Source organism: Rhopalosiphum padi, chromosome 3 (assembly GCF_020882245.1).
Source record: "Rhopalosiphum padi isolate XX-2018 chromosome 3, ASM2088224v1, whole genome shotgun sequence".
Lineage (NCBI taxonomy): Eukaryota > Metazoa > Arthropoda > Insecta > Hemiptera > Aphididae > Rhopalosiphum > Rhopalosiphum padi.
This window is the reverse complement of record NC_083599.1, coordinates 7495917-7514775: the sequence shown is the minus strand read 5'-3', so window position 1 is coordinate 7514775 and position 18859 is coordinate 7495917. Positions and strand designations below refer to the sequence as shown.

The following is an 18859-nucleotide window of genomic DNA, read 5'->3' as shown; positions in this document are numbered from 1 at the left end:
TAACTACGCGTGCAGCGTGTTATGGCTGTATGGGGGATACTCTGCAGCGGTATAGATGAAATACGACGTGCAGGAATATAATATATACCGAATCCTATCCGGTATGTGTGTATATATATATATATAGGTACACCCCGTTTTAGTCGTATATAGTGAGACAATAGTTTCGTAAAACCCCTCTCGCGCCGCCACTGCGAATAGAGGTATATAATTATATATATATATATATAATATATGCACGCAACACATAATAGTCGGCTCGTTTTTGTTTTTTTTTTATTATTTTATTTTTTATTATTCTTCTCGTTCCGACGACTATACGACGACGACGACGACGACGACGACGACGACGCACCGGATAGAATACTACGATTTGGCAATATTCGCGGCGATGTCGTGTGTATTTATTATTTCGTTGCAGACGCACATAATAAACGCAGACACACACGCACAAGCACGCACACAACCGAACATTATAATAGTGGTCCTGGACCGCAGGCCATTATAATATTATGCGTATGTATATAATATACAACCGTCGAGATTTTACATTTTTTTCTTTTTTTCTTGCTTCCACCATTATACATGTGTAATATATTATGTTAACCATACTATACTATATATTTATGTATAATATATATATATATATATATATTATAAATTATACTACCTATATATAGGCAAATTATTAATGCATAAACATGTGAACCACCGCCGCCACCACCGCCGATATATATTATGGTAATACGATGTGTGTTTGTAAATGATTTGTTGTTTGTGTCTATATTTGTGTTTTATATAATCAATAAATGATACCTCCGACCTTCAATGCGTAGGTTTATTTTGTACGCACTGCCGCCAATCGAACAATAATCATCTATATTTTATATTTTTATCATGATATATATATATATATAATATAATGTAAGAAAATATTATAATAAAGAACAGCATTATATAATTCGCTCATTATAATAGGCATTTTAATTACTTAGAATAATGTAATCATTGATAGCCGCGCGATAGGAGTAATATAATATTTACTTACGCGAAAAAGGGCACCGATCTCGTCCAGTACGAAAGTATATAATGATATGAGTAATAGCAGCCATGCAGTTGTTTTAATGATGCATTTAATTCAAGGTACTTTTATAAAATACATTTTAACACTATACTTTGGTTTTATGATAAGTATATTATATACAGCCCAATCAGCCCACTGCTACTCCTATATTCACGTATAATAGGTATTATAGTCGAAGTAGGTGTACACGTAAAAGACCGATACATTATACGAAATTCGGGAAACTCACTTTTGCTGTATATTTGTAGGTTTTGATGTTTTGGGTAAGTAATGCAAGATGTGTTAAATTTAAATACAATAAGATAAAATATCATTTTTTATCATATTTGTGTACAAAAAATACGATTAAAACCTTACCTGAGCGAAGGAGCCCGGTGAATATCAGCAAACTATGATATAGTTTATAACATACCTAATGTGGTTTTGACAAATTTTGTTAATACTTGAACTCAAAACGCTTTACATTAAATCTTCATACAAAAACTGTGACCTTGAATTATCAAAATTATTAAATTTTGTAAGAACTAACAATTGATGAACTAAACTACGTATTAAAATGTCGAGCCAAAATATATGTTTAAAAAAATGTTAGGTTAAATATTTATTGAAATATTCAAGTTTCTGTTATTCATTTATAAATTTAAGCGTAAAACAATTCGATTTTATCAAAAATGAGCTGATATTTTTTGTCTCCATAGTCCATAGTATATATATTAATTAGTTCTAATTAGTTTAAATAAGATATCTACATGGTATATGGGATGCTGGAATAGTTTCCATTCTGAAAATAAAATAAAACTGAAAAGTCTAATTAATAAATGGTATGACAGTTGTTATACCTACTCTACTCATATATTTATATAAAACCCTCTTTGTAAAATTATTACATTCCTTATTGCTTCATTTTAAATCTGAAATAACAGAAAATATAAGTTTTAGTATTTTAGTTATGGTAGAGCAGTAGTGTGCTGAACAATTTTTAGACCTGAGGCAAACTATCATCTGAATGCACCCACAGCTTTTAATCCACATTTTTTTTTTTTACTTAATAGTTAATATAGAATAAATATTAATAGTTATTACTAAAAAGTTTTTATCTTACGCGTTAAATTCGTAGCCCGACACCTACCTAACTACCCACTTTGATCTTTAGGCGATTGCCTCAAAAAAGCCTACTTCGGTACGTCACTGGGTAACAGTTCATTAGAAAATACTATATCTAGTATACATATTTGGCTATATATGTATAATTTATGTATTTTTTTGTGTGTCTGATGTTACTATTTTTTGTTGCAATAAAAAAACTTTAATTTTCAATTTAAATGTAATTTCTGATAGGAAGCTGAATCTAGTTAGTATGTCTAGCTGCTGTTAAAAAAATTGTCAGTATTTTTTATAATACTAAAACAATTTACGTGAATTCAGTTTCAACTAAATCGATTTTGTTATTTTAATGTAATTTAAAAATGAACAACTTTAGATACTTGAAATTAAATCCAAATAATTAACTAGAATAAAAATTAAATACAAGGTTTCTCATAAGTTGTTATTACTGAAAAAAAGAGTTGAGTGTAAATTTACAATAATTTTTTATAATCGTTTAAAGTTAGAATTTTTATGAGGTTCGTTAAAATTGAGAAAATTTGTAAAAAATCAACTTTTAGTTTAGCATTCATAATATTTTTAATATTCATACGCAGAGGCTTTGAAAATTAATACAAAGTTCCATATTATGAGTTTTACTTACAAGAACTATGAAAAAGAATTGAGTATTAGAAAATAAATGTTTTTTTTTTGTCTAAAGTTTAAATTTGACGAAATAGGAAATTTACTGATAAAATAACGATTTTAGTTTTTTTCTATTTCTATCTACCGTAATAATAATAGTAAAATTAATTAATTAGTAGCAATTTCAATATATATATATATATATATATTAAAATACACAATACACTTAGGAATATTGCTTAACTAGCCGATTCCGCCCATATAATCATAATAATTCGTATGCAATGATTTATCATTGAATTCAAATTTATCACATCCATTACAGACTTACAGTGACCTACTCAATGACGAAGTGCACTCGACACATACTGTACAGAAAAGTGGTTATATACTTGCCCGCTTTTTTATTTTATATTAGCTATAGATATCACTATTAATGCTAACCTTGTATTCAAATTTCAGGTTTACAAAATAACAATTGTATTCTTGGAAACTTGGAATTAAAATTAAAACTGAGAAATAACTACACATTTTCATTAATATTAAAGTTATTATTTTTATTATTCTCAAATAATCTAACGTATATAATTTATTTAAATATGTCTTAAAATATTTGCCATAGTCTTTTGGATTATTGACTATTGAGGACTTATAAAATAATAAAAAAATAGAGTTCCTATTGGATCCATTGGACTTTCACGTGTTGCACTCATAATGGAGATAACTTTTTGGAACACTATTTCTAACAACTATTAAAGTGATAACATAGAATAATTATTAATTATAAATTAAACCTTATAAGTTATAATAACTTATAATTAGGGCTATGAATTTAATGCACTAAAAAACCTTAAAAAATGCATTTAAAATTAATGTCAAAAAAATGCAATAAAATATGAACTTAAAATGGTTTTTAATTTAAATTAAATATTTAAATTGATATAATTATATTATAATTTATATATTGTATAAAAATGTATTTATTTAACAAAAAAAAAAAAAAAATTACAAAAAAGTTGACTTGTTTTGAATTTTGATATTAAAGTTGATTGATTCTTTAATAATGCTATTTACCTGAAACATTAATAGATTTTCAAAGATGTTAATTGACGGAATTTAATCAAAAATATTGGAAAATGAACTAAAAAAGTAAAATATGACCTACAAAAATTAAAAACGTCAAAAAATGCAAAATAAAAGTTTTATAAATGGATTTGTCGTTACACAATTTACTTAAAAAGCTACGTTTCACATTCACCAAAAAAAAAAATGCAATTTCTTAAAAATTCACAGCCTTATTAATATTATTTGATATTTACTTATATTAACATATCTATTTATAGTATTGGTGAAAATATGACATGTTTGAATTTATTACTTAAATCTTTGTAATGTAAAAACTTGTGTAGTTATATTATTATTGATTACATTGATAGACATGTATACCAATGATAAAAAGAGTAATATTTCAATATTTCATTATCGTACAAATTATCATACAAAATTGAAATTCATTTAAACTTGTTATACTTTACATTGTACTTAAATGTTATACTGTTCGTAATTCATAATTAGGTTAGGTACAGTTAATTTATTATCTATTTTGTTTCTCAAAACAATTTTTCATGTACAAATTTTAGTATTATTAAGTTTTAAGTTACTAAGTTGTAGGTATATTACAATATTTTTTAAGAATTTAAATATTCAATGTTCACATTATAAAAGCAATATATTGTTAATAATTGTTATTTAAATGTTTTAGGCCGTTTGAAAATTAAGGATTATACAAAGTGTTTATAAAAAACGGTAGTCTATTAAATTTTTTAATTATTTTTCCCAAAATAAACTGGATTTAAGAATTATTGCAAAGATAAAAATGGTAATAGTAGATTTATAACATTTAAGTATTATAAATATATAATAATTTATTGTAATTTTAATATATTTCTTGTACAAAAAGTAATATAGATAATTATAATAATACACTATTAGGTATTACATAAATGCAATGTAGTTATTATGTTATTATTAATTAAATTATTACGAAAGAAAATTAAAGATTATTTATTATTTTAATGTTATTTTCATGGTATTAAACTATTATTTATTAAAAAAAAAAAATAGTTGTTTATCTAAAATAATTACAATTTAAATTGGTATATTCGGGGTGTTCCCGCAGTTCTCCAAATGTTGATTGTTTGGCATTTTTCTCAGTATACATTTTAACTGATATACGTACGATTTGAAATATAAAGCTCACTAGAGATCCTAACAACCATTTTATTAGCAAAATTCAGCTGGCTTTTATGAAAAAAAATAAATCGAAATTAGATACCTATTTTTAATGGGTAGATATATATATATATATATATAGTATACGCTCTTCGCAAAATAATTAATTCCTTAAACGGTCTATGATTTAAAGTGTTAACACTAAACTTGACAATATAGATTTAACGAAGTTTTGCATAAAACCAGATATAATATTTATAAAAATATGTATAGATGATTCGTTAATTGTTTACCTTTCTATATGTGGATTGTAATAATAATTATAATAATTTGTTTAAATACGACCTAGACGGCTTTACCTAAAAATTTTAAATTACACAGTTATTTTATCATATTTATTTAAAAATAACTTTGCACATGTGATGTACCTTTATTGTGTTTACAAAGTTATTGTAAGCACTTGAAAAGAACCAATTACAATATATAAAATAAAATGAAAAATATATGTACATAAAGCCTGTTAATTATTGGTGAATACTTAAATAGTATAACATAAAAATGTGTTGTAAATAATAAGTTGAAATTACATTATGACATTAAAATACAGTTTTCAGTTTAATTAAAATATAGCAAATTACATTTTCTAACGTAAATTATGTGGTTTAAATTATTATTTTATGAAAAATCTAAATAATATTTTACCGTCTATTTATTTAAAAATTATGTTTGTTCAAATCCTTATACCTGCAGTATTCTGAAGTAATGTAAAATTTGAAAATTATAATGTGTTAACATATACGTGTATAATATAATTGGTAAAAAACACATTTTTTATCATTATTATTTTTTAAATTATTTTTTATTGATTACGTGCATTTTTAATTCTTTATTCTAAAGAAGAATATTTTTTGGAGTGCTTAAATACATAAAAAGTTGAACTATAAGTATTTATAACCAGGGAACCGATTTTATGTAGTAAAACCATAATATGCAATTATTGCTTAACAAAAAAAGTAAATAAAATGTAAAATAATATGTGCATAATATAATATATATTTATATCAGAGCATAAGAGTATTTATATTGCTTAACTGATTCTTGAATCAATGCAAAACTATATATTCTTTGAGGTTTAAAAATGTAAAGTGGATTTAGTTTCACTGTTTCAGTAACTAAATTTGAAATAATTATTTCTTTAATTTTTTCAAAAAGTTCAACATAATATTGAGCGGTTTCTATTAATCACGTACTCAAACTCATTAAAATAGTCTCTGGAGAACGATTTAGGTCATGATATAATTTTTTGAATTTTAAAACTCGACTTTGGGCTTTAAGAAATATATTTTTAACTGTTACTATATTAACTGGTCAATGTCAGGGTATTTTTATTACTTTTGACAACCCATACAACCGATAAATTACAAATTTATAAAATAATTATACTTATAATACATACTTATTTACCAAATATATAAAAATATTTATACCAAAAAATGTAAAATTACTTAAAATACATTTGAGCTTATTTCAATATGTGATCTAAATTATCCATATTTTTTATCAGATAGAAAATATCTCATTCCAATTAAAATATGTATTTACAATAAAACTCGTTCTCTATATAGTCATATTTTATAAACTACTTGTTCAAAGTTTGATTTTGATAGATCGAAATACTCCGAATATTATTCAGTTTTGGAATATGTTACATTAAGAATGGATGTTGTCATTTAAAAGAGTAAAAAACTTAAAAATTATACAAAAGCATTAATGTTTTCTGAAATAATGTTTGAATATCCTACGTTAAATGTATCACTCCGTATTACTGTTTTATTTTCGGTATTCGATGTTCATATACGCGTATTGATTACGCTAGAGCGTGTAGCGTTGCTTCTACTTATACTAGTTAATTGTTAGAATATTGTTGTTGTTGATAAGTTGTTAATATAATGGAATATTAAACTTAGTACAAACTTATCAACACTTGTAAAATATGACGTTTAGAACTGTAATATGGTATAATATCATGCATGAACTTTGTGTCATGTTATCCCTGTTGAAGGTTTTGCGCCAACTCTGCTTTGCTTATTATTGACGTGTGCATAACCACACTCTAAACTATTACTAAAAGTTTTTAAATTATAAAGTAAATTAAATAAAAATCATTAAAAAATAACTATTACGATTTAGACTTAGTGAAATGCCTATTTCAAGTCAGCCAAATAATAATGAAATATTTTGTATTGTTTTAAAAATGTAACTATATTTTATATTAATTATTTATTGCTATTTTATATATAAAAAAAAAACTATGTATTATTGTATTATTTTTTAATATGTAAAACACGTAGGTTTATGAAATATGTTTGATTTCGTGTCCACTGGTACTATTGTTTTATAATTTAAATCATAAATATAAATAAGTAATTACTAATTAGATGTAATAGACGTAGACTATATTATATATACGAGTATATTATATACCCTATAATCCATAGTACGAGTAGTGACTATAGTGAGTACTATATATTTTAATCAACACCTCTTCCATTATCAGACTGAAGTATTTGAGATGATCTTTGTTCCAAAAATATTTTTAAAAGTTCGTGTGCAACTTTGGTGGCTCGTTTTGAAGTAAATGGTTAACGATACAAATATTTGGTTGAGTGATCCTGATAGTTCATGAACCATTTAAAATTTCCATCGGACGTTGATTGGATTTTTATTTAATACGAATATATAGTACTTACTACTCGTACTATAGACTATAGGGTGTATAATACACTTGTATTATTGCCTACGTCAGTGCTTTTCAAACTGGGGGCCGTGGCTATATGACTGGTGTCTGGTGGGCCGTGAAATACATATATAATGTATACCTAACCTACTCCTGGTACGACATAATAAAGGAATTAATGGTTTTGATTAAAGGGGCCTTGACAGTTTCACATTAAATTTAGGGGGGCTCCATGACAAAAAAGTTTGAGAATCACTCGATAGACTCTACGTCTATCATATCTAATTAATAATTACTTATATATATTTATGATTTAAGATTTAAAACAATAGTACCGATGGATTCGAAAATAAACATATTTAATATACCTACGTGTTTCACATATTAATAAATAATACATAGTTTTTATTTTATTTTATATAAAATAGCAATAAATAATTAGTAGAAATATAGTTAAATTTTTAAAATAATACAAATGTTTAATTTTACTAAATGCCTGATTTGACTATATATTATGCTTACGATACATATATATATACTACATGCTGTATATTAGAATTCAGTGAAAAATTAGCAATGGTTTATTGCAACATAACATTACAGGAGCTTTAATTGTATTTTTTTGGCATTTTTTTTAAAACAAACATTAACAGTAGTGATACTTAGTCGTCTGTATCTAAACATTATGTTGTAATTTATATTCGTCATTAAAATAAATTTTGAATTACATAGTTACATATTAATAGTTAATTACTAAGTAGTTATTAACTTTGTAAGATTTCAAACTAATATTTACATACATTAATGAAATTTCTTTAAATTTTTATTAATAATTAAATAATATTTTTTTTATCGTTAATTCGTTATCATTTATATTTATTATATTTATATACTAGTTGTATTGCTTGTACTTATATGCTGTATGTTTGCTACATAAATTATAATCTTTAATATAATGATTATTTTTAACGTTAGGGCGTAAGACTAACAATTTTCACAAAGTTCATACTTTGAAGTCATTACAAAACAATATTTTTGATATTATATTTGTAATTCATATTTTTTTATAATTATAATATTTTAGATTTTTATTTTTTTGAATGGCATGTTATCATTTTGATTTTTTGGTTTTTATTGATTTTATGCAGAATATTTTCCGGAGAATTTAGAACGAATAGATAATTAGATATCGATAGGTATTTAAAGTTTTGATGAACCGTGCGTGATGGGTGGTGATGTAAATTTCATGAAAATTTTATAATTTTTCATATTAATTTCTTATCAAATAAATCTTTTGATATTTTATAGTTGTAGTTACAACTTATAATTATATTATTATTCAGATATTCATAATTATATTTTAAACTATGTACTTTTATTACCATTTATACCCATTTTAATATTATTTTGGTGTTATTATATTGAACACAATAATATAGTAAATTCAAAATACAAGTCATTAAATATATATTATATATACCTATAACAATATATAATATTTAACTCGGTAATAAATGTGAATTTTTTTCTTTTATTAAAAATGTTGTCGTTTTGCTTCAGTATAAATAATGAGTGTATAAATGTTTTGCTACAAATCTACAATTATTGATTTTTTTTGTAATTTATTGTATGAATCACTTCCACAATTTTACCCAAATTATAATTTTTTCCATTATAGTAGTATTTTTATTATAATTGTTTTGTTTGACTCTGACTTTATACTTGTTACAATGTAAATAAAAATGAAACAGAAATTTTATAAAGTATTTGAATATATTTAAAAATTAATTTAATATATTAAAAACTAATTAAGTTAAGAAAAATACATTAAAATTAAAATTTTAAAAATGTTCAATGAATAATAATTTTAAATTGATAATTTTCAAGCTTACAATTCTAGTGATGGGTGACAGTACTCTGCATAAAGTTATAGTATATTTTACCCGCAATAATTGAATATACTCGTAATTGATCACCTAGATATACTCGTTAATAAATCGATTTTTGTAAATTCATTGAAATACCCAGTAAATATTTTTCTTCATAAGTCTATGAATTTAAAAATAATATAAGTTGGCATATAAAAAAGTAAAAAGGTAATAAGTAATAACGATAACCAAATAACGTTTTTATGAATTAATTAAAATTTTTTAACTACATGTTAATAATATAGTTACAGTTAACTCTGGTAGGAATGAAAATAAAATATTTAGATATTTCAATAATAGGTATCTAAGTATATAAAAAATATTGTTTTCAATTACAATTAAATATCAATTTATGTAAATATATTGCTGTTTCAGAATACCTATTAGTTCTATAGTTATTATAACCGAGTCGAACAAAAAATAATAATAATATAACTTGATGGTATTAAAATCATTTAAATAATTAAAAAATCTTCAATTCTTTATCTATATAATACAAGCAATAATGTGTAATATTATATATATATATATATATATTATGCTTATCATACAACATAAATACTATACACTAGATATTTAATAATATAGAAATAAACTATAAACTATAATTATTAATGGAAATTTTAAAAATCAAATTTATTTAAATGGTATAAATTTGTTTATTTGCGTGGTACATAACTTATTATTACAGACTATAATATAGTAATATAGTTCACGTAATACTACTGATTTTAAATTGATTTGGTTTATTACATTTAAACTGGGCAAAAAGTATTAGTATATTAACTTAAGTAATATTTAAAAATAAAAACACGTGTTTAAAATAGTATAATAGGTATTTTGAATATAAAAAAGTGTTTAAAATTGACTTCTATGTTCTAATGGAATGTTTTACTATTCTGCTAAAAATTTAGCTGAATCATCAATATATTTTATGTTGTAGATTTAACAGTCGAGAATAAACTGTATAGGCATATAAAAGTAATAAAACAGTTTAGTAGCCTGTTTTGTTGGTCAATGACGACTCACATAGTGAGGTCATGTATACACGTGGAGACTAAAAAACGGATTACAATAAATATAAAATATTAAGCATTGTAGTCCTTTGTTATACATTTTAAAACTTTTCTAAAATATAATATTATTTATGAAATTAAAGATTAAAAACATCTGTATTTTTTCTTAATTTTTTACAACAATATTTAATTTATTGCCTTAAACATACAATCAACTTAACTAAATTTTTTTTTTTACGAATTTATTGCTTAATATAATGATTATGTATTTTATGCTAATAGTCATTGTTTCACGATATTTGTATGGATTCTTAAGTATCTACCTTCCAATATATACAAATATAGACAGTTGGTAAAAAATATTATGGGATACCTGTTATTTATCTATTAAAAAGCAAACAAATAGAGCTGTCTGTATAGCTCTTCAAAATCACATCATATTTACATATATAACACATACACGCGTATATAATATAATAAAATAGTAGGTACCTATGCTCTTATACTATTTTGTAATAAAACAACACGTCTTATAATTGTAGTAATATTTACATAGACTATAAACGAAAACAAGTTCTGATTAAATACAAATGTTAAATGAAATATGATCACGAAATATACTTATCAACAATTTTTTAGCTCGTTTAAAATTGATTTGCCTTTTATCTAACCATAATCCTTATATTATACGCATATAATATAATTGTAGACGTCCGTATACTATAGACTCAAAGTACAATGCCCTATATAGTATATTATGCTCTATATTATGTTTAATAAATAATATTTAAGTAGGTGAATTAAAAGTGAGATACACTTTGTTGTAAGTTGGACTGTTGAGGTCGATGCCTTTAAATTTGAAGCGATTATTCTTGAAACTAGGTTGGCACTGAAAAGTCACGCTATACAATTTTTTTTCAAAGGCGATAGTTACATTTTACTTAATACTGTTTTAAGAATTATTTCAAAACTATTCTGGTAGTTCATGGAAATAATTATTATTTAAAGATTTTGATTATTAAAATAAAATTCATCACAATGTGATTGAAGTGCGTTTAAAAATAAATAAAACCTTTACTGTAAAAAAAAAAAAATACCGTATGTAACTAAGTTAAAAACTAATATTGAAGTTTATGTCAAAACTACTATTTGTACAAAATTATAATATGAATAGATGTAATTACTTAGGTGGCGTTCTAATATTATGGCAGTTAATCAATAAATATCAGAATTTTGGTTTAAACTTTGAAGTAGAAAAATAATTTTTTCATTAGTCTTGTGATTATTATTAAAGAAAAATATATAAGCTATTCAAATATAACACTTTATATACCGAAATCGCGTATTAATCATAGGTAACAAAATTTGTATGCAATTTAAAATTTGAAATATTTATTTGATGTTTTAGTTTTACAATAATAAAAAAGTTTATTATTGAATTTTTTGTTTAGATTATTTCGAGTTAAAAGAGAAGAATTATTTTTTTTTGCTGTGGTTTTTTTTTCTTTGGACATATTTCCGATTTAATATTGTACTATTATAAACTGGAGATTGTTATCTATATGGTACTTTAATAGATCCAATTTCCTATGTTTCGGTAATTTTCTTAAATATAATAATGAAAATCTACAGAAAACATGTTGTAGAAATGTAGGTATACGAACAAATTCATTATTAATAAAATTGATACGGCTAATTATTGTATTATTTCATTTTATTTCGGAAAATAATGCTATGTACATCATATGTGTATTATAAACACTTAAGTAAACGAAAAAATGTAATGATTCGTTTGCGTTACATACTAAAATGTTTAAAAAAATTAACAAGTAGAGTATTAAATACGTGATTTCTATTTTTGGAAATCTTGACAGTTTGAAATTTAAATAGTATTTGCTATTTAGTAATATTTATATATTATTCAATTTCTATATTGTTAATATAATTACATTATTACAATCATAAAATAATGAATTATTAAAAATGTTCTTTTCAATAAATTTTAAAAAAGTCAAATAATATTTAAATAACATATAATGGAAACTTGGATATCGAATCCCTTTTGAAAATAATAAAATATGATTTACAACATTTTATTTTAATAAACTTAAAACAAATAATAAAGTAACTGTTATAAACTTATAATTAAAAAAAAAAATTAAATAATGAAAATCCACTAAACAAATCACAAAAACTTTATTATCACATAAATATTAACTAAAACTATATATTTATTTTTATATTAACATTATTCTTTATACCTACTGTAAGGATTTGCATAGACCTATAAATGAACTAATTGGATGTTATCCAACACCAACTATTCGTTTGAAGGACACTTAGAACATAACTTTCTCGTGATGTCCTCTAATAGTTTCTATTTTCTAGATTAGTTTATTTTACATCGAGGATAATATTTTTTACTATTATAAATAGATAAAATTATTGTCTTTATTCAATATTATTATAAATATAATTTATAATTAGTATACTATAGGCTGGTTAGTGATTAGGCTGTTAACGAAACACAGGTTTTTAAAAAAATGTATTGAACGTTCTAAATATGATTACATAGAATAATATATCAAAATACAATAATTAAAGTTAACTAATACTTGAATACTTATAATTTTTGTGTAATGTCATAATTATTTATAAATAAAAAAGTGGGCAAGTTGGTACGCTGCTCTACTGTACAGTAGGGATCGAGTAGTAGGTACAGTGACACTGACAATAAAAAGGGGAAAGTATAAGAGTAGGAGTGTATTTCATCAATGAGTAAGTTATTATAAATTATAATGTATGTGTTGAATTTTAATTCAATATTATATATAAATTGTATACATCATCACTATATACGAAAAACGGTTTTATGCAAACATGTTGTGCTTATTGATATTGCTATTAAAGTAATTTATTATTCTATTGTTATTACGGATTACAGAAGATTTATTTAATTTTTTTTCGAAAACATTACATTTATTATATGATAAATATTTAATATTTATACCTTATTATATTATTTTTATAAACTTTTGAGTCAATATCACCTTAACGTAAAACAGTGTGATTTGTGTGAATAGGTTTATGGTATAAATAGCTGAAATCTTAAAATTAATTTCAATATTTTTGAATTGGTATTATACAAAAGGTAAAAATTTATAATACACTTAAGTCACCGCGAATACTGTTTTTGAAATATAGCAAAGTAATGAACATTGTTGTTTTTCGTTAAAACATGTTATTGAACTATAAATGTGTTTATATAAAATAATTAATTTTTATATTTTTTAGAGCTGTTCCAGTATGAACTATTATGAAGAAGGTCGTATTGAAGTTTCAAAGTTTGGCTATAAAAATTGAAGATATTTCAAATTTTTTTACTACAAAATAATCGTTAGTTGTAAATTTACGTGATTTTGATACATTTTGTCAAAATTTCAACTTAAAATGTATATAAAAAAATTGTACCTATGTATTTTTAATATTTCTATACAGATATAATATGTACAACTTAACTACTTAAGAGATACCTATTATTAAATTGTAAAGCTTTTTTTTATTAAGCTAAAATATTTTCAATTGTCATTAAATAGGTCAATATAAGAGCTAAATTATTAATCTTATGAAAATATAATAATATATTCATAGTGTTAACACTTGAAATAATATTTCGAGTCTTTAAGTTTATTTGTTTTTTTAATTATATAAAAAAAATAATGAAATAATTTTTGTTAAAAATTAGTTTAGCGTAAAAATTCTCGATTTTTCTTAATTTTTTCTTTGTTTTCCTCAATTATTAAGAAAATTACTGGAAAATTTTTACTTGAAGCATTTCTACTGCATTACAGTACCTTAAAAGAGCACATTACATATACATAGAAAAAAACACGTTTCATTTTAAAATAAATTTACACACCGCTTAGAATCTAAAATGAATTATTTACAATTTTAAGTAAGTAGGATTTGTCAGCCTTTATTTTTAAGAATATTTTATTATTTTAAAAATACTTTAAATTTTGTACTAGTATTAGTAATTTTTCTTTTAATAATATATTTGTACCTTATTACCATTATTTAAACCTTATATATAGTAATACAAATATTTTTTTTTTATGAGTACCTAAAAAATAATTTGCAAGCTTTTGTAAATTTCATGAATTTTGTACAAATTAGCTTCAAACGTTCATAGAAAAATTTTAATTGTGGAATCTTTCAAGTTTTACAATTAATATTCTTTGAATAATAATCATAAACAACAAATATCGATTAATACAAATAATATAATAGTCATCGTAATATTATACATTTGAATATCCGATGTACCTAGTAACATTTTAACTTCGATTCCTCATAAAAAGTTACTAGGGACTCCAATTTTTTTTATTTCTAATGAACTCCTTTTTTAACTTAAAAATACTTTACGATAGTACGAAATTCAAAAAGCATTGTAATTGTTGCAAGAATTACTCGTGGAACTTTTTATTAAATTATCAAGTTTTTTGATCCAACATTCTAACATAAACAATTTTAATTAATAATTATAGAAAAAAATTAAAAATCAAAAATGCCTATAAAACAAGATTAAATAGGTAGTTAAAAATAGGTTAGATTTAATATAACTAAACGAATATCGAATAAATTGCTTGTATAAACAATTTACATATATTAAAATAAATTGTGTAATTTTCAAGTATCTACGATTAAACTTTATTCTTTTATGAATTCATATTGTCTCATAATTTTTTTTATTCTTAAAATTTTTAGGTTTCTGTAATCAAAAATTATGGTCAATTTTGTATTACATTTTAAAGTCTTATTAGCTATTAAAATTAAAAGTTTTGGTGAATTTTTAGTTACAAAACAATTTATATATTTACGCGATTGATGAATATTGTAAAAATATCTATTATTATATTTGTTATTTATATTAAGTCTAGAAAATGCTAATATAAATAGTTGGTTAAGTTGTGTAAAATTCAAGTCTCAATAGAACTTTTTTAAATTACCTACAATATAATAATAATAATAACAATGATTTGATTGATAACTGCAGGTTTTGTTTTAAAATATTCATTTTATTCAAACTTTGTTTTGTTTTCTTAGTTATTTTGAACAGTACTTACTAGACAATTTCAAATGGTATACCAAAGAAGCGATAAGATCCAATTCGATACTAGTACCACACTTGAAGTTGAAATTTGAACCTTCTCCAAAAGGTATTGACAGGCCCTAAAAAAATCACATCAAAGTAACTAATATATTCACTACTTAGCTTAGAACTTATAATCTATGAAGTTTAATATAGAGTTCAGTGTTAAGAGGCAAACATTTATATTTTATTTGTTAAAACTATTTTGAGCGGAAAAAATCAACTCGGGTTTCGACTTTAATTATTTAGAGAAACGAAAAACAGATTTTCAACATTGAAAGAAGAGATACATATTTATTTTTATAATGTATATGGTTTTTATAACTTTGATATTGTACATACAGAGTTTTATATAAATTCTGTTAAAACTTTCCTGCTCGAAAGCGTTTCACTTACCATTATGTCGTAATGACGCGACAACCAACAATGATACTTATATGAGCCTATTTAAAATTTACTTTGAATTAGTATTTAAATATATTTTGAAATTTTAATTTTTCTCAACATTTCGTTGTAATTACCTATATTAAACGCCTTAAAAACAGGTGTGCGGCATTCTCTTAAGCACTTGTCTCGAAGCAAGTTAGTGTTTCGTGTATGTTGTGGTATTCAATTTGAAAGTAACGATAAATCATGGTATTCAAAAATGATTCTGAACAGAAATCGGTTTAAATGCGCTTGCTAATATTTCTTCAAACATCTTTGACAATCTAACAATAAATATTATTACCCCTTCGAAGCACTAAACATTCAAAATATACGAATGTATGATTTCTGATCTATAAAGGACAAAGGTGCATCAGGAAACTTTTCGAGTACGCCGTCTACTTAAATAAGTGTTGGTTTAAAACAAAACAATTTCATTGCAAAACAAATAAAGAATACATTATTTAAACCAAAATACATGACAAATAACAGCTTATTATAATTACATACAAGCGTATTTATCGTATACATATTACCCCTAAAATGGTTTTACACCAATAAAAAAGTTGTCCGCGGTATTATATACGCATAATAAGAAATTAAGAAACTGATAATACAACAAAATGATTATATTTTTTACACATTAATTAAATCATCGTAAGTAATATTCTTAAGCAATTATAGTTTCGTGGGTTGTATAAACTATAGTACATATTTTATTATAAATCATTTATAGTCAAATAATATGAATGTCAATAACAAATACGGGCAAGCAATAAATTACCTATGTATGTATTAGGTTGCGCGCATCTGTGTTTTAGGCGTAAGTATTTTGCACGCCGTGTGTGGGTTATTTGTATTTAAAAACTTAAAGATTAGTAAATAATAAGACAATCAATCAAACAATAATCAATATGTACATTTTTATTAATTAAAAATCTACCGATTTTTTTAGAACAAACAGGAAAAAAAGGTTTATTTGTGATTCAGTGTATTTTTTTTTTACTTTATATAATTAATTTATAACATACACGTGACAATTTGTAAATTTGTTATTGTTTCGTTTAATTTTTTAGTTATTAAGTTAAGTTGTTATAAAAATATAAATGCTATCTTTACAATTTTCCGGGAGAGAACAATTCGATTATAAATTTGGTTAATGTATTCTAAATATTTGTCGATTAATGGTTGGTCACTTTAAAACAGTATTTTTTTTTTTGTGTAATTTTATAATTTAATTATAGCAAAGAAGTGATACCAATAGCGATACTGACAAAGAGTAATACAAAACATATTATGTCAATAATCTCAAAGTAAATTGTGAATGTTGAATTTTAATTTAGTTGTAAGTTTTTAAAATTGCCTATTAAACCCCTTAAAAATCTTTCATATTATGACGTCCTTATAAAATTTAACAATAATTTATTTTATAAAAATCAAAACATTTATGAAAAAGATATTTTTATTTATTCAAATTGGGATTTTTATTTATTCGTGAATACATTGTGACTTTTCTTGTTTATATATTTATTAATCGGTTAATTGTTTCTAGGTATATTATTTAATATTAAAATGGTGATAGTGTTAAGTTTATAAAGAAACACGATTTTGATGTTAAATCCAAGGCTAGGTTCAATATACTTAGGTTTATACATATAAAAGATCGGTTAATTGGTTTTTAATTAAACAATTGAATTTTCAATGGTGCATATATATTCTAATTTTTTGTTTAATAAATTATATGTACGGTCAGTGTTTAAATATAGATCATTTATATAGAATGAGTATCAAAAACCACAATCACCGCTGTAATCACCTATCAGTAATCGATCGTTTTTGGTAAAATAAGTACCTATCATTGATTATTTCATATACAATGTATTATATATACATATATCAATGTAGATATTTTAATCAGACTGCAGCAACATTCGTGTAACTCCGTGATGGAAAATTGAAGGTTATTCATATTAATTAGTAAGTTAGGTATTAAGTGTATTTATTTAAAGTTGAAAACAAATAAATACGATGATAAAAATCCATTTTTAACAATCTATATGACAGGCATAAAGTATGAACCCAAAGGAAATAAAAGTCATTATATAATAGTTTACAATGTATATTGTATATTGTATATAATGTGCAATAATATAATATTTACATTTGATAATTTCTTGTAAACATATTTCACAGTTATTTTCAAAATGTTTACTTTTGCATAAGTTTGATGTGCTTTTTGATACGCAGTGTTCACTTGACCTACGACTTTTGTTAACCTTTGCAGTTAAGCTATACAGAATACGCTATATAAATATTTAAAAAATGCTTTTATTTACCTCAAGTGTGTAATAATTTACGAAACATAACTTAAATTTGTTTTATAATTTATACATATTCATATTTATCTATCTTTTTTTTGATAAATATATTTTAAGTAAACAAAAAACCGATTAAAAACTATTTTTCAGTATTTTGTAGGAATTGATAACATTACTGCTTATAATTACACCCTTTTCCCTTTGAATATATTGGAAATTGAAATTAATATAAATGCTC

The 18859-nt window shown here is 23.3% G+C and overlaps 1 long non-coding RNA gene across 1 annotated transcript in view; it reads left to right on the top strand.

Moving 5' to 3' along the window:
- The window catches only part of LOC132927746 (uncharacterized), a 41118-nt gene extending 25668 nt beyond the window's left edge, over positions 1 to 15450 (top strand). Inside the window, exon 3 of the long non-coding RNA XR_009661830.1 lies at positions 14020 to 15450. This is a non-coding gene — a long non-coding RNA (uncharacterized LOC132927746). The remainder of the gene's footprint in view (positions 1 to 14019) is intronic.
- The last annotated feature ends 3409 nt before the right edge of the window (positions 15451 to 18859 follow it).